General features: G+C 45.3%; 1 protein-coding gene across 1 annotated transcript in view; it reads left to right on the top strand.

Moving 5' to 3' along the window:
- Cdase (neutral ceramidase) overlaps positions 1-21,980 on the top strand; it is a 121,423-nt gene that overhangs the window by 29,836 nt on the left and 69,607 nt on the right. The gene's annotated exons all lie outside the window — the stretch shown is intronic.

The following is a 21,980-nucleotide window of genomic DNA, read 5'->3' as shown; positions in this document are numbered from 1 at the left end:
AAAAGACGATAACTTGGCGTGGGAATCACAACTCAGGTGGAACTGTTAAGAGGAACCTAAGGTGTAAAGATGGATTCGTAAAGACAAGTGAATTACAAGTGTAATATTAGACTCTGAGTGAAACAGAGAATGCAGGGAACATAGCCACAAACACTGCTTTGTATGAAACAGTGAATTTGTAATAAATGTTCTTTCTACTTTCCCACATTCTGCGTTTTTTCTGTGGGGAACCATGACAATAACGCTGTACTGGGAAAGTGCACCTCTGAGAACCATCTAATAACTGTAGCTCAAACTCGAATTCGTCTGAAATTGTTCAATTGCAGTACCAAACAATTTGAAATACTTTGCATACATCCGTGCAAATATTGAGGTAAAGAATCTGTATATTTGGCCATGTTTGTGAAGCTGTTCACGCAACATTTATTAAATAGGTTTAATAAGGGTATGTCAATAAACCGAGTTTTACCTGGAAGTCTAAAGCAATATTGGAAACGCCAGTTCTCCCAGGAATCCGCACTCGTCTAATATTCATTAAGGAACGATAATTACATTGGGGTGGTTCCCAGCTTTGCTCTTTAATAAATAGCCCACAGGTGTTTCATAATAATAAATGTGAATGTTCAAAACTACTGATGCCAAACTTCTTAAAATGTGCTCCGGTTAAATGCGCAAATATATGTGCATGTACTGCAATTCTCTGTTGATAATCATGGCCTAAGTTGTCAGACAAGAATTTTTGGCTTAAGGCTATGTTATAACTTTGGCGTCCTTTTGAAGTATGCTATCAAGTGCATGTTTCCACTAAAGCTTAGTTTCACTAAAGCCTAATGTTGTTTAACTAAACCTAAAATTCATGCCCGCAATATATTAAAATACCTATCATGCATGTTCGATACTGGTTTCGTAAACGGCACAAAGCTGATGCAAACATCAAATTTAGTTATGCCTGTTTATAAGACTTAAGCGTTGCCAATACTCACAAAGATTTTTGGGTGACAACCTTGGTAACGATTATCGAACAGGTAATGCAATGCATATATATTAAGACAACGTTTTCAAGCTTTTTAGTACCGCAATTTTAGGAATTATAAAAGTAACCTGTTTTAGCCCCAGCCGTGTGGCCGGCAGTTTGTTCAAAGGACGAACAAAAGACACCCCACGCAAAAGTTTAGACAGCGCAATGGACAGCATGGTCGCACATATCGTCTTCCACTAACGCGATATTTGTTTATTACGAGGGAAAGGCGCCTTCGGGGCGTCGCCACAGCGGTGCCGGCGAAAGTCCGCCTGGCGCGCAACATGACACCTTCCAAATGTGCGGCCTTGGACGGCGGTAGATGTAACTTATATAAAGGTATACATGCTGAAAGCGTCAAAGTAACCGATAACTGAGTAACTCTTACGTGTATACGTATATAAGGGTTACGAAGATATAGGTTACATTTGTACCTTATAAATTATAGGTTACAAAAATTCGAAAATGTATACCTCTATTAAGGGTTACCCAGCTTAGAGTGTAGTTTAGGCCACCGCGGGGAGGGGCGTAACCTGCGCAGAAATCTCGTCCACACGGCCGTTTTTGCTTTTAGCCTTCTATGTGAATAAGCATGTGCGTCCGGGTATCGAGCACAACTGAATCCCACGTATTGCAGTTTCGGATCGTGAAGCACCACATTGGAATCTCGCTTCTAGTCGTACGCCACAACAAAAGAGTAACAACCCTACACAGGAAGAATTTTTCCCGCATGTCTACTACGTACCAATTCCGTTCTTGATTCTCAGAAAGAAAAAAAATACTGAACAAAAGACCGATTAAGCTACGGTAAAGATTCCAGCTGCAGCATTATCACAGCTGCTATTAGAATAGGCAGTGATGACTAGGAGAGAGGATCTAGATGTGTTGGATACGGGGATGGATGGAAGATATGTCACTGTGGGCTCCTACTGAGTGCTAGTGTGGTTCCGTGGCAGTTACCCTGCTGACAGGGCATCGTCATCGCTTTTGCACATATATATATATATATATATATATATATATATATATATATATATATATATATATATATATATATATATATATATATATATATATATATATATATATATATATATATATATATATATATATATATATATATATATATATATATATATATATATATATATATATATATATATAGCGAATCAGAAAATGGGAAATGAGGGGCTCCGTGAAATAAGCAAATAAGGGTTGGCAGTCAAGCGTTTTTATTTCGAATTGAGCAAAATCCACCTAACGGGAATTTGATAAGGAAGTAATTCAAAATTATGCCGTGAATTTGAGCAATATTGGGGTGATAAGTTTGGATTTGGCTCATCTCATATTGACTTGAAACACTCAAGTTGATGCGGTATTGTTATTAAATCTTTACTTAAATTGACTTTCAAGCATGGTGCGATTGAGCTGTGTCGGAAAAGGCATTAAAATATGCGACAGGGCTTCAAGAACACCAGAACTATGCATAAAGAGCAGGTGAGTCCGCTTCGCACGATTAGCAGCTCTTTTCGAATTCTTCCGTAGGATAATTTTCTCTAGGCACTCACAAAGGGAGAAAGCTCTTCATTGCTTTGCGATGAATTTCCAAAACGCTTCACAAGAAGGCTGCTCATATCTTCTTCTTCACCTTAATAAAGTGGTTCGAACTCTCAGAGAGGGGGGGGAAGGGGGGGAATTTGCCAGGGTTTGTATGCGGCGGCTATTTAGTTAAATAGTAAAATAATAAATATGGGAGTACACACATTTTTACACTTTTTACATACACGCACACACACTTTTTTCGCGGCCGTATCATGACGAGATGGGTGCAAGGAATAATGTTTTACGTGACAAACATTCAAAAGAAAAATAGGTGCAGGCAGTGAACCCACCGCTTACGTATGTTAATCAGTCACCCTCACTACCATTCCAGCCCGTTGTGCCGCTTGTGCCGCCGTTTTCAGTATCCCCCAGCAGGTCGTCTTATGTTCTGTTAAGTAGTTTTTAATTGGAAACTTCATAAATGACTTGATACAACCTGAACCCGGACTCGTTCGCACGCGTCTGGAATCCATCTTGCGGTGGTTGCTTAGAAAAGGAGGTGCTTAGATTCGCATGCTAGTGCTTTGGCTTTGTGCAAATTTTCTCTCAAGATATATATATATATATATATATATATATATATATATATATATATATATATATATATATATATATATATATATATATATATATATATATATATATATATATATATATATATATATATATATATATATATATTATATAGCGAATGAGAAAATGGGAAATGAGGGGTTCGGTGAAATAATACAGAAAATAAGGGTTGGCAGTCAAGAAAACCTCGGAAAGCAAAGGGGAGGTTGTGGTTGGTCGTAGAAAGAGATGAATAATTTTTTGAGTCAGAAAGAAAGTGGTGAAAAAATGCCCGCCGGGTGAACCACAACCTCCCCTTTGCTTTCCGAGGTTTTGTTGACTGCCAACCCTTATTTTCTGTATATATATATATATATATATATATATATATATATATATATATATATATATATATATATTCATTCAACGAGTGCCATAGATAGCTTAAGAGGGTTCAACGCTGGTTGATCGCTCCCGACATGTCGTAGACGCTGGAGTCACGGCTCGGTAGTTAAAAAGAAGGTCCCCTTCACCCCGAGTGGCGCTGGCTACCCCCACCTACAGGAAACTATTGTTTTAACATAAATACCTGAGAAAGTGGAAAAGAGGACCGCCCCACCCCGTAAGCGTAGGGGTCATCACACCAGCCGTGTATTCTGAAGGTCGTGGGTCCAGATCCCACACAGCGGGCATGTATTTCTCCACTTTCTATCTTTCAGTAAACTATACCTGTTTCAAAGCAATAAAAATGACCTACCACATTTTCCCTTTCGCTTTCCTTGGCTTTCTTAACACGCACACACACACGCACACACACACACACACACACACGCACACACGCACAAACACGCACACGCACACGCCCACACACGCACACACGCAAACGCTCACACACGCACACGCAGACGCCCACACACACGCACACGCACACGGACGCACGCACGCACTCACAGCCATCTCAGTCAGCGCTGCATGTGCAAGTCAAACAAGCGTACGTAGCGCAACAAAAAGGAACTGACGGAAGAAAAATAGACACCTTCTGTTCTTTGTACCTTCGCAAACCGTTCGTTTTATGCTGTTTGTATTTTCACAGAGACGTAATTCACTCGGCCGCAACAAAGCGTCTTTGCAGCCTGCTTTAGTGCGCTATCAAAACCGTCAATAAACCTACATGGGGCAGTGCATGAGTGCTGCAAAAACGTGATCGCCTCTCTTATTAAACCGTCCTCTTTCACAACTTCTCTTTTCCACAACCTCAGGCTCACCAGAAACGCCTCTCATCTTTATCAAAATGCCGTATGAGACCTCAGCTACCCTGACGTCGTCTGCTTCCACCCAAATACGACGTTGGCGCTGTGGAGCCGGTGCAGTCCTTGAAGCTGGGTCCACATGTCTCAATGTTTGATCGGTTGATGACTGATTGCGGGGGTTTAACGCGCCGACGCTTTGAGATGTGCCGTAGTGGAGGGCTCCGGACTAATTTTGACCACCTGGGGATCTTTAACTTGCGCCGAAATATCACGCACACGGGAGTTTTCGCTCTTCGCCCCCAACAAAAAAGCGGCCGCCGTGGCCGGGAATCGGACCCGCGATATTGGGCTCAGCAGCACAAATGTTTTATCGAAGCAGAGTGCATCCTCGCTAGTGATAATGCACTCTGCCTCCATAAAACGCCCTGATTGGGCACTGCAACAAATAATTATCTACCGGGAACGTTGCGCCCAACCTGCGTGCGCCTGCCATCTTGTTTGTTTTGCAGATATTGTTGGCGGTCTACGCCGTAAACTGGAACTTGCGAATATCTTCGGACTATGCGCCGTAGGCCAGCTTGTGCCATCTAGGGAATCGCCCGCGCTGTACGCATCCAACTACGTGCACAGGGTCATGTTTCTATACCTCAGGCTGTAACTAGATGCGCGCGTCTTAAATTGTTTGTCTTGGCACCCTTTCCTATACCTCAAATGCTGTTTCACGTGGTGACGGCGTAGAGAAGTGTTTAAGTTACTTGCTCGTCACTGCGCATTTATGGGAGTAATTCCCGTACCGGCCACCGTTTTATTTATTATAAATACTGGTGAAATGGCGTCATTTTCCGGCATGGCTTGCTGGCACGGCCAGAAGAGCGCGCTGGAATCACGGAAATGAGCCTTGTAACGCTTTCGCCTCCAAAAAGGAAACGTGGCGCGAACGCAGGAGGCCCCCTTTTGCAGCTGACTGAGGCAAAATTGGGGTGCACTTTCCTCCCCTCAGCTATTACAAAAGTAGAGCTGTAAGCTGTAGCTTGCACCAGTGTTCCTGGTTTTGTGACAATTTTCCGAACCACTCAGGGTCCACGCCGCTTATGAAATACCGAAATAAATTCGTCTCACTGCCGTGACCCAGATTGCTTCGTCTGCAAAGACCAGTGCAACGAGTGTGCATTTAGGCATGCACACAAATTGTATACGCGCATGTATAAATGGGCACCGTCACGAGAGTCCTCTCCGACGGCGTCCCTTCCCGACATCGGTGGGCGGAACTTGTCAACATTCTTCGTTGCAGGGCCTCGTTCCGCTGTGTACGCGCGGCAGGAGCAACGCGTTAATTAACCTTGTGTTACGCAAGGGCCAGCAGTCGAGGGTTTTCCTCCCGAGGCTGCGGCCCACCCGCGCTTCTGTTGCGGATTCCTCGACGGGGATCTCTGTCCGTGGCCGGCCGGCCGGCAGTGCGCTCGCCTAACTACTTATCTGGGGCAAGTTCTTCCGAATCACTCTCTGCTTCTCTCCGGGGTGGGCGCTTCCTGCCCTCTCGTTCCTCGGCTTTCTCTCGGGCGCCTTCTGCGGCCCTTGCTTTTCACGCGCGTTCGACTGCCCTCTTTCGTGCGGCATCGGGAACCACGACGGAGGTAACAGCGACGAAAGAAAGCCGTGGCTGTACCTGGCCACGCTTGTATGTGCGTGGCCAGCCGGAGCTACATGAGTAAAATAACTTGCGCCATGATTCGGTCCACCGGCAGCCAGCCGAATCAATAAAATGACATCATGCTGAGCGACCAAGAGATCAAGCAGGGGGCTGTAGCGGCGACATTCTGGCCCAGTGAAGTGGTCCCGCCGACCTCCGGGAGCGACTGAGCCGATCTTCGGGAGCATTGCGTCGGTATACTCGGCACTGACAGCCTGCAGTCGTTCTTCGACGCGTTAAAAGCTTAGGCACTGAACCCTTCCTACTGCGTTGTGGCACCGATGCCTTGCCTGAGAGCCCTGCCCGCGTTGTGGATCGCGGTTGTTCCGCAAGTAGTGGAGAAGTAGAGCAGGAAGGAATGTAGGTCACCCTTACGTTAATGCAGCCCGGGATAGCGGACGAGGTAGTCGTGGCGGCGTTGTCTTTCTTTGCCCCACCCTTCACAGTCTTGGCTAGGGCTTAGTTCGGTTAACTTTAGCACGCTGTTCCAGTTGGACTAGAGCGCGTCTTATCCATTAACAGAATCGGCCATCTTCCTAGCCTTTGGCGCTGCTTACACAGTCTGTGAGGGCACTGTGCGCCATGCAATATTTCTCTTAGATTATTATTATCACACGCGGCGCCCTGTTGTACTTTGGTAATCATTTAGAGTACGAGCCTGTAAAGTACTTGCGCCAGTTCACGGCTATTATGAAAGCTCTTCCTTCCAAGCAAAATTTGTATTTGCCGTTGAACGCACCACAAGGAGTCAAGAACTGTGAGGTGCACCGTATAGGGGGGAGGCTCCAAATTCATTCGAACCACTTGGGCTTTTTTTGTATATTCCCACAAAATTCCATGGTTATGAACATTCTCCTATTTCTCTTCGACATAAATACTGCCACGCCTTGGGGAGTCGAATACGACTTGTCAATAATGTGTCACTGTCGGCCGCTATTTTTGTTTTCTTAAGGATTGTGGCACCCCTACATCGTGTATATCCTCCATCAATTTGCTGAGCTCTTACCTCGAAGAGCGTGTGCTGCTGAGTACGACGTTCTAGGTATGCATCCTGGTGTAGCAGATATTTTTCTGATGGAGGTGAAAAACGAAACCGTAATCGTGCAAGAACGTTTGGTGCACGTTATAGAGCACTGCAGGTGCTTTGAATGATAGCCTAGACAATCAATATGGCGCGCCTCATAGTCCACGTTTGGCTACGATGCGTCGAACACCAATTTCAACCGACAGCTTCCGCTCCAGCCAAGTCAAGGAATTCGTCTTAACACACGAAGTTCAAGCAAGCAACGCAATGCAACTCAAGTTGCTGCGCCCAATACTGCTTGCTTAGTGCACGGCGCTCCGGGCAGGCCTTCTTACATTTTTAAGGGCGAAAGACATTCTTCGTATCGAAACAGGGCTCTCAAGGCCGTTATTCTTAATTCTTAAATCGAGCATCTTCTCGGGTTCTCCTTATATATATATATATATATATTTATATATATATATATATAGTCTGCAAAGACAAAAACTCACACAGAGCGCGAAAAAATAAGGTTAGTAGAGACAGAGACACACCAGAATGACGTAGAAAATAGAAATAGGTTTACTTATTTCTATTTTCTACGTCTTTCTCGTGTGTCTGTCTCTACTAACCTTATATATATATATATATATATATATATATATATATATATATATATATATATATATATATATATATATATATATATATATATATATATATATATATATATTGCAGGAAAATATTTCTTGGACACCGGCAAGTCGTAGCAAAAAAAAGAAAGACACACGTCGAAAAAAGAAAAGGTTTAACGTTTCGGCCGAGGGACCTGACGATCCTGACGAAGGCCGGTCCCTCGGCCGAAACGTTAAACCTTTTCTTTTTTCGACGTGTGTCTTTCTTTTTTTGCTATATATATATATATATATATATATATATATATATATATAGATATATATATATATATATATATATATATATATTATAATGGAATTTATTAGCAAACGGCTAGAGCGTGGTAACGGGGGCTGGTTGTGCCAGAGGCCAAGCTAGCTCGGGAGTCCACGCGCAGGTCAAGATCGTTCTCGATGGGGCTGCTCCGATGACTGAGCCTTGCACATAGACCCAGTTGGGGGATTGACGCTACCTGATAGTCAGCTTCGGTCTCAGTTGAGCACACACCCCTTTGGCCACACTGGCGCGCCTTCTAACGGTCACTATCTCTGTTACAATATATATATATATATATATATATATAGACTGAAAAGATAAAAACTCACACAGAGCGCGAAAAAAATAAGGTTAGTAGAGACAGAGACAAACGAGAAAGACTTAGAAAATAAAAATAAGTTTACTGACGTTTCAGGGAGAGGACTCCCTTTCTCCAGAGTACAAAATAAGTTCGTTTCAGAGCTATATATACAGAAAATGTAGCAAGCGCGAGGGCAAGGTAAGAGGAGGGAGAGTTTGTACAAATGGATTCATGGTTGGTGGGTAGCAAAAGAATGAAGGGAGAGCGGGAAAATTAATTACAACAAGGATAATAAGAACACACAGTCACGCGGTACGAACTTGGAAAAAAAGAGAGAGAGAAGAACCAAACACAGAGAAAAAAATAATACATAATTAAAAAATAAAAATAATAATAAATAACAAGGTAATTTTCCTCCCCCGTGGCAAATTACCTTGTTATTTATTATTATTTTTATTTTTTAATTATGTATTATTTTTTTCTCTGTGTTTGGTTCTTCTCTCTCTCTTTTTTTCCAAGTTCGTACCGCGTGACTGTGTGTTCTTATTATCCTTGTTGTAATTAATTTTCCCGCTCTCCCTTCATTCTTTTGCTACCCACCAACCATGAATCCATTTGTACAAACTCTCCCTCCTCTTACCTTGCCCTCGCGCTTGCTACATTTTCTGTATATATAGCTCTGAAACGAACTTATTTTGTACTCTGAAGAAAGGGAGTCCTCTCCCTGAAACGTCAGTAAACTTATTTTTATTTTCTAAGTCTTTCTCGTTTGTCTCTGTCTCTACTAACCTTATATATATATATATATATATATATATATATATATATATATATATATATATTAATGGCGAATAGGGAGATGAAAAGGGGGAACACGCCCCACTCCACTCCCCCTCGCCCCTAACCCCATAAAAAAAGGGAGAAATTTGTACGCCTGATGTGATCTAACAGATTTCGTCAGGTCACTTTTCGAACATATGGCTGACATGCTTGCCATGTAGCGGTCCAGCGCTTTGAAGCGAGGACGTTTCGTTATGTTTCCGGTGTACATCCTATTTTGTCGTTTGGTCTGAATAAAAGGGTTCGCGGCACATACAATAAAAGTTTACGAACATGAAAACACTTAAACTTGACTTGATGAGAATCACAGCCTTCACCTTGACAGTCCTTGCATGGTGCGCGGTGTGAACCAGTGAGAGATTTCTTCCGCTTCAAGTATACGTAGGTGTTCAGGGTCTGCGAATGTCGGAGGCGCTTCCGCGTCGGGAACGATCAGTCGAGCGCACCAGCTGATGATCGGCCCGAGGTGCCGGACAGCGACGACCCCCGTGGCGCCGCGGGCCGGCTGACCCCGTGCCACCATTGCGCGCGTGTACACAGGCAGCGGCCGAGCGCAGCCGGCATGTATCTATACCAGCCGAGAAAAAGTGTCTCGGGCGGCCGTGATTGTTGCAGTCAGGGCCGGAGCCACCTCGGAGCGGGAAGCGGACAGGGCATGCATCCGGAAGCGAAGGCACTTTTACAAAGGACACTTCCTCGAGATAGGAAGTGGCGCCCAGAGGCGGCCTCCGGGCGCGGAACTGCAGACCTGGAGAAGGAATGAGAACGGGGTTCTATCGCGCTCGGCCATCGCATTCAGGTGGGGGCGCAATTACGCTCCCGACGCCGGAAGCGTTCTGCCTAGCCCGCTCGCTTTCCAAATGCGGGTTCTGACCCCGGTGGCCTCTGATCACCGGGACCCGCGTGCGGACGGACGGGCCGTGGCTGCTTCGCTGCCCCTCCATTCTGGCGCCTGGCTCGACTTGGATTAGACGATGCTTTTGGACGTTGCGCGACACCTGTCCGCCGGCGTGGCAGATCGAAGGCAGTGGCACGCAGAGCAGAAAATCTCCGCCAGCTGCTTTAGCTGGCGCCTGCGTCGGGCGATTGAAAAACACGGGACGCACACTGAAGATATAAGCTGGCTTTAGCGGGCCGAACGAAGAGAAGCAAGCAGCAAAGCCAGCCACGTGCGGGTAGCAGGTAGATGCAAAACAGAGCTCCAGGTTACAGACGGCGACTGACCCCTGTCAAGAACGGTATGCAGTCTTCCAATTGCACGTTTGTGTGCGTGCTCTCACTGATGAGTCTATACCGCTGTACACGAAGTGACATTTGTTTCAGCTCGTGTTTTCTATTAGTTGAACATGGGGAGGAAAGGTCGTCCAGGTTGCATATTTAATGCGTTAGCATTTTTTTGGCGACACCCTCCCAACCCTCCCCAGAAATGTGTCCGTCCGTTCGTTCGTACGTAACGCATGACTCGAGATTTAATAAAGCCCTATGACCCAGAACCTGCAAGGCAACGTGCGTAGATGTGCACGTGCGGAGATGAGTCTCTGGAAAGAATGCTCACGCGCTATTTAACAATCGCCGCTCTAGAGTTTCTTGAACTTTGACAAGACGAGTGTCGATCCATCTTGGGTTACCTAAGCGCGAAAATTTTTGTCTGTCTGTTCTGTTCTGTTCTGTTCTGTTCTGTTCTGTTCTGTTCTGTTCTGTTCTGTCACTCACTCACTCACCCACTCGGTTGAGCCGCCCGTCCAAAAGTTGATAGCATGATTGAACGAGTAGTATGGAGAGGCAGGACAGTTCCAAACTATAAAAACTCCTGGCGTGGTTCACATATGCCCATATTATTCACTGTGAAGGAAACATCAGACATACTTGGGGCAAAATGTAAGTACATAACCAAGAGGGCCAGCGTTATTTTAATTATTGCACGTTGGATTGGTTTGTATGGTTTCATTGGAACAAGAAACCTTCGGGTTAAAAAACGGTGCTGAAGAAAGGTGAGGTAAACGAAAACGGTAAACAAATTCGGATCATACTGTTACGAGCAGAACCAAAAACAAAGATAACTAGAAACGCGCTGTTCCAACAGATGACGCTTGCGCGTCATCTGTTGGAAAAGCACGATCAATTCAATTTTGAATTGAATTTTCAATTTGCAACCTGCATTGCATACATCATTGGAGGACAGACGGGAGGGGAACGTCGAAGGTGGGAGGAGGTATGGAGGAGAAGCAGACGCGTAGCTGTAGTGGCAGAAGACTCGTTTTTCGACGACATCATACGAGCAGATACGCGGCAATTCTTTCTCCTGGAAATGTCTGCCATCCGGGCGATCGTAACAGAAGTGAAATCGTCGTTTTTGGTATCTATTTTAGGAAACAGCGTTACAGCATGGAATAACTTCTGTCTGTGGCAGAACTCTTTAATGCGCGTGAAGAACAGAATAAAAAAAAAGTGATAGGCGATTATATCAAACGATAACCCGTAAATACAACGCAGCCGTGTGAGTGCTGCAGTGGCATTGGGAAAAAACGGCATGCGATGATGCCATGATATTGCTGTAGTGATGCGGTTATGATTCGACAATGGTACGAAATTACGATAACGAAGCTTATATTATGAGGCGATGTTGTCAGGAGATTGAGGCAATATGGTTATCATGCTAGACGTAGTGCGACTACAACGATATGAAATTTGCCTTAAAGGTAAGGGTTACGGATGGTTGAGGTGAATATTCCCTCTTTTTAGCTGAGTTGGTGGTCGCCTAGAGTAATTAAATGCGTTATCTCTGCGTGCACTTGCTCCGCACTGCGATTGCGGGAACGACTGTTGAAAGCAAAATATGTATTGGAATCGTTCAATAGGCCACTGTCTGGAAATTTTACTTTTTGCCTGGTATCCGCAGATTTAATTGTTCTCAGTCCCTCCGACCATTGTTCTCAGCCCCGGCCAGCCCGAGTGCGCTGTGCTTGCCGCCTCCTTTGGGTCGTCAACAAGCCTTCCGAGGGGGAGTTGCCACCTGAACAGCTGATACGCTTCACACTTCGTCGAACAATGAACCGGTGCCTTATCGTCATAAAAAATCATTTTTAACAGCTTTCCCTGCGAATTTCTTTTCAAATTTTATCAAGTTGGAGGCTGATGTCGTTTTGCCTACGCGCCTATTGTAACGTTGACTTATCTACAGCAGGTCTGAAAACAGCGTGAGTGCATTGATTAGGTTAAAAAAAAAACTGGCCGCTTGTCTGCTCACTTTGGTGCAAATGTCGTCGAAAGGCAATACGTAGTCGTCTCCCGTCAAGGCCGCGTAAATGCCTCTCTTTTCTTTCCCGCTCACCTCACACGCTCTTCCACACCCGTCTCACTCCTCCCACAATAAACATGGCAGAGGTTTGCTCAAGTCAATTCAATTTTACCGCGTTACACTGCTCCCGCCATCTTCTAGAACCTTTTCTTGCTGTTGGTCATCTTGTAATGCCGCCACGAGGGCTACAGTGTCGCGGGCAGGCGCTTTTTGTATTTTTGAGTCAAAACATTTTTAACCCTTTCAGACGCCGCTCGCTATCTCCCCCTACAAATTTCTTTTTGTTGTTTCTATGCAGTGTATCTCATTAAACAAGATGAATTGGCTGGTTACTGACCCCAACACAATCTTAGTTTTTTTTATACAGTCATGTACAGAATTGTGTACATAGCATCACAGAGGTCAGGAGCGTCAAATAGCGCTGAATATTTCCACATACGTATATATTTGTGTGATATGCATTGTTTTTATAGTTTTTATGGCCGCAAGTCTTGAGAAAACGAGGAGAAAGAGTTGAAAAAGAGCCGCTGAAGTCGTCGCGTCCGTCGCCATTTTGCTTCTTTACGGTCGAAGTAACGTTCAAAATCTTCATTGTTAGACGAAGGATACAAAATTATGCTAAACTAGCGAAAACGTTCAGTTTTGGTATTTTCTTTTTGCAAAAAAAAAAACGCAAGGTTGAATTGTACACAGTTGTATACATAGCGTCTGAAAGGGTTAAGGGGTTTTTCTTTGTATATTCCATGTATATTCAATTAAAAGAACACCTCACCCATCAGTTGTGTATTGATGTCTTGCCCCAAATAGGCCTAATGTTTTCTTTTTGCTGAACAATGCTGACAACTATGGACATTGCCACCAGACTTAGCAGTTTAGAAATGTTTTGCTTACATAAACGTCTCGTTCAAGGATTCCCTTAGCTTTTTGCCGGGCGGCTGAATGGAGGGACAGACAGACAGACCAACATTTTCGCGTTTGAGTAGGCCAAGGAAGACTGTCGTCGCCAAAAGAACCCGCAGGTAGCTTTGACCCAGAACTTCGTCGAGGACACAAAATGCAAAAAGGAACCGTTCCGACGTAACAGTGAGCAAACGAGCAAACGGCTGCACTCTAGTTGGGTAGCCTTTGTCGCAGAAGCACATTTTCAGATTTTGAAATGGCTCAGTAACTTGCTATGCTTACATTCACCGTGTATGGGAACGGCCACCACCTAAAGGTCGCAAACGAGGCAAGCTGCCGGAGAATTTTGAAACCTGTGTTCGAGGCACCAGTGTACGGTGCTCGAAAGACACACACGTATACAGAACGACACCAGTATTCCTTCGCTGCCGCGGCAGCGCAGCTATGCAAGTGTATAGAAGCTATGAAAGCGCGTGTGCCATTGTTCCTATCATTTAGCGAAAAGGCCAGATCTCTGGTCCATCCAGTCCACCCGCAACATCATGTTATTTTTTAGTTCTTGCCGTTTCAAAATAGCTGTTACGAGGTGAGTAAATGCTACAAACCGTGACGCACTGTAGGCTGCCCACTGCCCGATGCCCTAGTATTTGGCAATGGAATCACGTCGCAGTGGGCATATGAGTCCCGTTACACAACGGAGAAACAAGCAACGAATGTCATCTTTAACATCTGCGCCGAAAACGTCTGCGCACGCGCACACGCACGCATGCACGCATGCACGGAATCCTCAAGATGGGTTGCTCACTGCTAGTGGCAGTTCATGCCAGCAAGCATTCATAAAGCGGCATCTCCAGCGCAGGGGCTCCTGCACTCAGGGGGCGAGATGGGAAGAAATTGTTGCTTTGTGTCGTAATACAGCTGATGGGGCGTTTATCGACTCGATATCGACAACTATAGTTACGTGGCTTTAGCTCGAACGACGGACAAGGTCGATCTAGTGACTGGGCTGATTAGATCGTGACCGCGCGGAGGGGAGTTTCATCGGCTGTTTTCCGAGGATCCCTTGTCAGCAATTTACGACATCCGCTACTCTCCCTGATTCAGTGAGGGCGCATGTTTATTTCCAGGCGGTTGGCCTAAACTGCTTCGCAGAACCGAATGGCACAGGTGCAGCTCCAGCGCGCAAAACCCAAATTTGGACTTTGAAAGGAGTGCATGAAATTGCGGAAAACATCGCCGATTATGTTTTTTGTCTTAATGAAGGAGGATGACGCAGCTGCACAAGAAAATGAGCACTTCTTTGGTCGTTTTATTTAAACCTGGAGATTTAGGCATCAGTAGACGTTCATAGTAATATGTGTGGAAGGCGATCTCTCAAACGTTCGCTTTGTTATTTTCTTGGTCACTGTGAGCTTTAAAGAAGCTATGCGAGAGGAACTGGGGGCTACCGATTAGCTGCAGGGATAAATAAGAGCATAGATCGATGAAGGGGGTTTGTACGGGCATGAATCGCTTTTGTTTCAAAACGCGCACATCTAACACTCCATTTTGATTTCTGTTGCAATTTGTGTAGAAGTGCAGGCTCATAACTTTTTAAAAAATGAGCGCGAAGAACATTGGCTTGTCCTTCGTTTTCAGACATTAATCATGCACTTCAGTTTCTTTTTTCTCATTTGAAAATTCCGTGAGCCTACCATGGTCCCTTCGCTGCCGTCTTCGCTGCCGCCCAAACGTTGATAGCTCATTGTGCACCAGAGGAGAGCTGCACCGCTTCCCTTGGAGAAAACGCTCCGCGCCCACTGGGAATACGCGCAGGCAGTACAGTCGTAAAGTCTCTGTACGGCCTAAAAGATTGAGGCTGTGAGAGTCGATGCGAACTGTTTGATCAAGGGGATACGCGGGGGAGCAGCCATGAGTTGTATAATACGAGAATCTAGTTTTTGTTGAGCAACCATACGTATGTTACTAACCTCTGTAAAAAGTTTCTGGGTGCGCATGCAGAAAACACCGCTACAACATGACCGCGGAATAAAAGTTCGTGCCTGGTCGGGACATGCGAGTGCAGCTCCGCAATACCTTCCTGGAAGACAGCTAAGCCGTATTACTTTATTGTAGGCACCGTCAAAACAATGAAAACAAGAAATAGTAATAGCCATCATTTATTTAGATCGCGAATGTGCTACAGACGCTGAATGCAGGAGATCCGTAACCTTTAGCAGTCCACCCCTGTTTGGTTGATTGAAGGATTTGTGCATTCGGCAAATAACAAGGTCATATGCATGACAACAGAAAACATGCATCGCCTGTTACATTAAATTGTTTCTTTTTGTCTTCCCCGTTCCCAGCAATGAGGACAAGAGCACGAATTGCACATCGTATCTACGTGAAGATCACACTATAAAGAAGTACAGCAGCCGGCCGATTTTTCGGATCTGGAGGGAAACGAAAAATAGCCCGAATAAAAAAGCAGTCAGAAAAATCCCCGATTCGCAGAAACGAACTTTATTTCATTTAAACAGGACTGGAAAAGTCGCGAATGGTTCTTTGCCTTAAATTCCTCCTTGGTGTGAAAACGTCTGTTTGCATCTCTGCAAGCGTGACGTTTTCTTCGTAAACATTGGACACCATCACCAAAGCGCTGGCTATGTCTTTCGTTGACGGTTGCGGGAGGTCGGTAGTGTCTTCGTCGGAGTTAGAGGCGCTTTCCGGCAGCGCGGTCACTTTGCGCACGATTCTCGTCGTCCGTTAGCTCCGCGCACAACACTATGTTGCTGTCCACTGCAGCAAACTGTGGAAATGTCGCGAAAGATCAAAGTAGGATACCACGGCGGTAGTCAAGCCAATTCCCCTCTAATCTGAAGCTGGGCAGGTGGTTAGGATTCAAAATGGCGACGTGCTGGAGTCGCACCGTGGCTCCGTCGCGAAAAATTTTGTCCAAAAAATGGAACTTTTTTATTTTGTCCGAAATATCCGTTCCTCGGTTCCTCGGGAAAGTCCGGAATATCCAGCAAGTCCAATATTTTGAAGTCCGAAAAAACGGTCGTCTACTGTAAAAGATTGCGCTCAATTGCACTCGAAAATTTACTGCGTTTGCTTTGTTTTGGTCAAAGTAAAATTAAAGCATAAAATGCGTTCATCATCATCATCATCCATAAGCTCTGAGATTCATCGTAAGTAGTGCATGAAACGGGACACAGAAGAGAAGACACAAACGACGGCGCTAAACCGCAACTGATTTTATTAGGCGTAAACACAAATATATACTCACAAAGAAAGAACACGTGCCCAGGTCAACCCCGAAAGTGCAGTCTGATAAACACAAGTCACAGGATTACGATTCGAAAAACACAAGGTTACACTGTACATAGTAAACAACCAACCCGCAAAACACCTAAGTTAATGCGTTTGACAAGAACAGAAATTCCTTTTCATGAAGTGCCACCGACACGTGGCTAACACACTTATCATCGTGCTTTCTTATATAAAAAGCTTCAATTACTTCGCGTGTCAATTGGTGATTGTGTCGCGACAACACGCTGGTGTTTTCAAAAAGTGGACAGCATTGCGCCTGGGCCTTATCTTTGTGGGTCGCGCAATGTCGAGTGACATGTGCAAGAAGGTTGTTCTTAAGCGACCTCCGGTGTTCCATCAGTCGAACATTGATGCACCTGCCTGATTGGCCGATATATACGTTGTCACATGATAATGGCAATGAGTACACAATTCCTGTGTTGCACGGGACAAATGGCGAAGCATGCTTAACGTTGCAATATCTGTCAGACTAATGGCCAGACAACCTTCTTTCCACCATTTTACACAACTTACCAAGTTTATTCGGAGCAGAAAAAAGTACTCTAACCCCGTAACGCCCGGCAACATTCTTCAAACCATGTGATAAACGGTGAATATACGGAATCACAGTGGTTTTCATTTTTTCTGCCACAAGCCCATCTTTCCGAGATTGCGCTGCCGCACCCACTACTTTAATTAACTTCTGGGCAGTCTTGTGCATTGTGTTCCGGAAAACCAGAGGCGTCCAGCCTGGTAATTTGCGCCTGGAAACTATTTCCAGTTTTATGCAAACAGGACTTAAATACCGCAGACCTTAACACAGAAAAGGCTATTCCACTTTTCACTAATTTGGAGTGCCCCGAACTAAAATTTAGAAGTGGTTTCGCAGATGTATGGCTGGACGCCTCTGGTTTTCCGGAACACATAATGCACAAGACTGCCCAGTAGTGGGTGCGGCAGCGCAATCTCGGAAAGATGGGCTTGTGGCAGAAAAAATTAAAACCGCTGTGATTCCGTATATTCACCGTTTATCACATGGTTTGAAGAATGTTGCCGGGCGTTACGGGGTTAGAGTACTTTTTTCTGCTCCGAATAAGCTTGGTAAGTTGTGTAAAATGGTGGAAAGAAGGTTGTCTGGCCATAAGTCTGACAGATATCGCAACGTTAAGCATGCTTCGCCATTTGTCCCGTGTAACACGGGAATTGTGTACTCATTGCCATTATCATGTGACAACGTATATATCGGCCAGTCAGGCAGGTGCATCAATGTTCGACTGATGGAACACCGGAGGTCGCTTAAGAACAACCCTCTTGCACATATCACTCGACATTGCGCGACCCACAAAGATAAGGCCCGGGCGCAATGCTGTCCACTTTTTGAAAACACCAGCGTGTTGTCACGACACAATCACCAATTGACACGCGAAGTAATTGAAGCTTTTTATATAAGAAAGCACGATGATAAGTGTGTTAGCCACGCGTCGGTGGCACTTCATGAAAAGGAATTTCTGTTCTTGTCAAACGCATTAACTTAGGTGTTTTGCGGGTTGGTTGTTCACTAAGTACAGTGTAACCTTGTGTTTTTCGAATCGTAATCCTGTGACTTTTGTGTTTATCAGACTGCACTTTCGGGGTTGACCTGGGCACGTGTTCTTTCTTTCTGAGTATATATTTGTGTTTGAGTTGCGAGTTAGCGCCGTCGTGTGTGTCTTCTCTGTCCCGTTTCATGCGCTACTTACGATGAATCAAAACCAACTAGTCCAGCTGTCAATTTTACTGAAGCTTTGAGATGACTGTGGGGGCTTGTGTATAAATACAAAGACGCGTGACCCATATTATGAACAAAAAAGTTGCACTAGTTGGACTAGTCCAACTAGAAAGTTGAACTAGTGAACGAGAAAGAGCAAAAATCCACGTGGAAGCAGTGAAAGACGAAAGGAAAGAATCCCGATCGAAGGTGAGCGCTGTCGACAAAGGAAACAAACATAATTTGCGCGAATATGTGCAGACACCATCTAGGCACGCAACGCCTGTGGGGCTGAAGCGATAGAGCACGTGCTTTGCCGTTGCCTCCAATATTCGCGGCAGGGAAGCGTGCTTGTCACCGAGATCAACGGATTGGACGATCGGCCGTTCACAGTGGAGGCAATCTTAGGGCATCGGCCGTATCATAAACATCACAGAAAGCGACTGAGGCCCGTTTCCTTAACGATACAGGTTCACAGGGGCGTCTATAGTGCCCGAGAAAAGGACTATAGTACGCGCGAGTTTCCGCTCCTATATCCTCCATTTCGCCTGCCCTCCCTTTCATCCCCTGAAGTACGTTCTCCCAGTGGAAGAGTTAGCCTCCCAGACTTTCCGGGCTTTTTTCTCTCCCTCCTAGGTACGCGACTACTCCGCTTATGAACACGAATGCAAGAGGTCCCACCGATGGTTTTCTTTCTGACACGAAAGCAACTGTGCGAGAAATTTGTGCCAAAGGGTGTATGCCATATTGCTAAAAAGCAAATAAAATGAGTTCGAAAATCAGATTGGGCAGATTGGAGTTGGTACGGGAATCGAACCCAGGCTTCTAGAGTAGGAACCGGGCGAGTTACCGCCGCGCTGCATCAGCACGTTTTCAATGGGGGGACAGGAGTCCAGCCTAGTGCTTGCGGCGCTAACGTCATATCGTGGGACAGGTGAATGGGACGACACGTGAGTAGAACACGCGCGCGCTATCCACGGAGACCTCTGGTGAGGAAGCTGGGGCGTGAAGTTTCGCCGGTCTGCGTGTTTAAGTAATTCGCGCCAAAAAGGGAAGAAACGAAAGCGAAGAAAGAGACGCAAACTCTATTGAAGCTGTAACGATGTCGCCTTCAAAGCCCGTAAGCAGACTTAAGGGCCCTGGGGAATTTTTTTCGTATCCTCCTTCGCCGTTATTGGGTTGTGTTTTGTTGCGCTACGACTGGCCGCATCAGTTGACCGGTCCTGGATAGTCCGTGGATAATCCCAGGACTGCCCTCTGACAATAAGATCAGTGGGGATACGTGGAAAAAAATGACTATTGGATTCCGTCTCGCACAGTCCGCGGGGAGTCCGGGAGTCAGTGTGTATCAGCCCCATTACAGGTAACGATGGTGTTGGCGACAGTGCTGTAACGCAAGAAGCCTTGCGGGTTTACGAGAAGGACTACTAGGCTTGTAGGACAAAACGTAGAAATGCAGGTTCCCACTAGAATATATTAGTTGAATTAATACTCTAAGAACTTGTGGTTAACCACGAAATACTCCCTTATACAAGTAATACTCAGCAGGAACTTTGAGTTCCAGTTTGATGATTCATCGTCCATAGTAAGAGCGAACGAAACTGTTTAAACTGACCCAGATATAAACTTCCCTCTGCGGATTGAGGTTAATGGGGATCCCATTATTCAAAACACACGTTAACCTGTTCCACCACAACATAACTGAATGAGAAATTTACTACTGAAGGGGCAAAGTAGGCCAGTGACAAGGTCAAGTATAAAATGGGAAAATGTTATCCGCGCTGTGGCATTACGCACTACAAGCGTGACGTTTCGCACTGCGTTTTATCACAGCGCAAATGACATTTTTCAGTAAAACCGTCCACCCAGCCTTGCTATTCGCCCAGTTTGCTTTCTTGGACGTGGCGATTGATCATCCAGGTGCGTTGTAGCAAAACAGGCACGCATAATTATATTGTTAAGACTCTACGTACAGCGCGGGTGATTTATGGCAAGCCTTTTTTTTTAAACAAGCGTGCTCAGTCGCTCTCCTGGCTTTTTGTTCTGAGCGCATATAACGAGCTCTTCCATGAGTTCTTCCGCGTCTTTTGTGAGTCAGCAGCTGTTGCGCCACATAAGGCATGCCAGCTCCAACTGGTCTGCTGGCGTTGCCTTCCCTTTATGACAAACCTTGCGCAACGCTCATAAAAAGGGTGGCATCCGACCTGGCCGCTAGTTTTCTGATGGAGGCAAAAACGGACAAAGATATCCGGGTAGCTTAAATTAAGCCGCAGCTCTCCATTACGGCGCGCCTCACAGCCCAGGGGTTGCTTAGGCGCGTAGGTGGCATTAAAAAAAGAAATAAAAAAAAGCTGTGCGTGAAACTATGCGCATATATATGTGCAAATGATGAGAATGACGTCATCACGCAGGTCACGTGACCACTGGCACCGGCGGTGCTGTATAAATAAATACAAGTGGTAGTCCAACAATGCGAGTCCTCCGTCAGACCGCTTAGACACACATTTCACTCCCGTGTAATTACAAGGGTGTGGAAACTGGAATATGACCCATAAACCCAACCCACATGGCAATGAGTGTTTATTGAATGATCACAGGAGCGGAAATGCCGGATTGGCAGCGCCAGCCGTTGCGCACGTGTGTGTGTGGGTGTGTGCAAGTTTCCGCGTGGTGGTGTGATGGGGAGCTGCGACATTCTGTTGTGCTGCTGTAAGCGGGTTTTCCGAATAAACCGCAATGAATAAATTCCAAGTGGGGCTCGTTCATGAATTTTGTGTGCCTTTCTCGGCCCTGTTTCTTGCTCCTATTGATCCCTTTCTTTTTAGTCTGTCACACCAACTGGACCGTCATCCTTTGCTCTTGCGAATGCAAGCACAGCAGGTTGAACCCCCGAGAACCATCCGCGGTCGCATTCGTTCTTCGCGTATAGATGCAGGTACAGCTGAAGCGGAAACTCGCGTCACCATACCCTCCGCTAATTTTTTGCACGTTCTGGTTAATGCTTAATCACCCTCATAATTTCAAATAAATAGTGATGATTGTATTTGTGTAAAAAAATAATCCGAAGTTGCCTACTTTTCCTCTTTTTTTTTTTTTTTGTCAGAGCCGACAATCAGGGCAGTCTTTAGTTGTGTCCCTGCGACTCCTAAAACTGCACTGATTTACTTACGGCGGGTCAAATGACGCAATAAGATACAGTTAATTACTCCGCTGACAATGCGGTTTCACATATACGCCGTATTTCTCATTTTCACGTGTAAGGTTTTGTTTAAAAACCATTGTCACTACAACTATAAATTAAAGGTGAGAGAGCAACTAGGAATCAGTCAGAAAAAGGGACGAAAATTGGTGTTTACGGGCTTGTTTAAATCAAATTCCATTTAGGAAGGAGAGCTCAATTCAACATACTTTTTATTCACTAGTTCTGTCAGTTATTCTAGCCAGACATGTGCGTGGCCTTAAATGTGGAAAAACGTCCTTTCTGACCCCTGTTGCCTAATAACTCTCCAAGTAGCGAATAATGTTCCATTCAAGATA

The sequence above is a fragment of the Haemaphysalis longicornis genome, unplaced genomic scaffold (assembly GCF_048455015.1).
Source record: "Haemaphysalis longicornis isolate Haplotype H1 unplaced genomic scaffold, Haemaphysalis longicornis Haplotype H1 scaffold_1, whole genome shotgun sequence".
NCBI classification, from domain to species: Eukaryota; Metazoa; Arthropoda; class Arachnida; order Ixodida; family Ixodidae; genus Haemaphysalis; species Haemaphysalis longicornis.
Note: the sequence above shows the minus strand (reverse complement) of the source record. Positions and strands in the feature narration are given on the sequence as shown.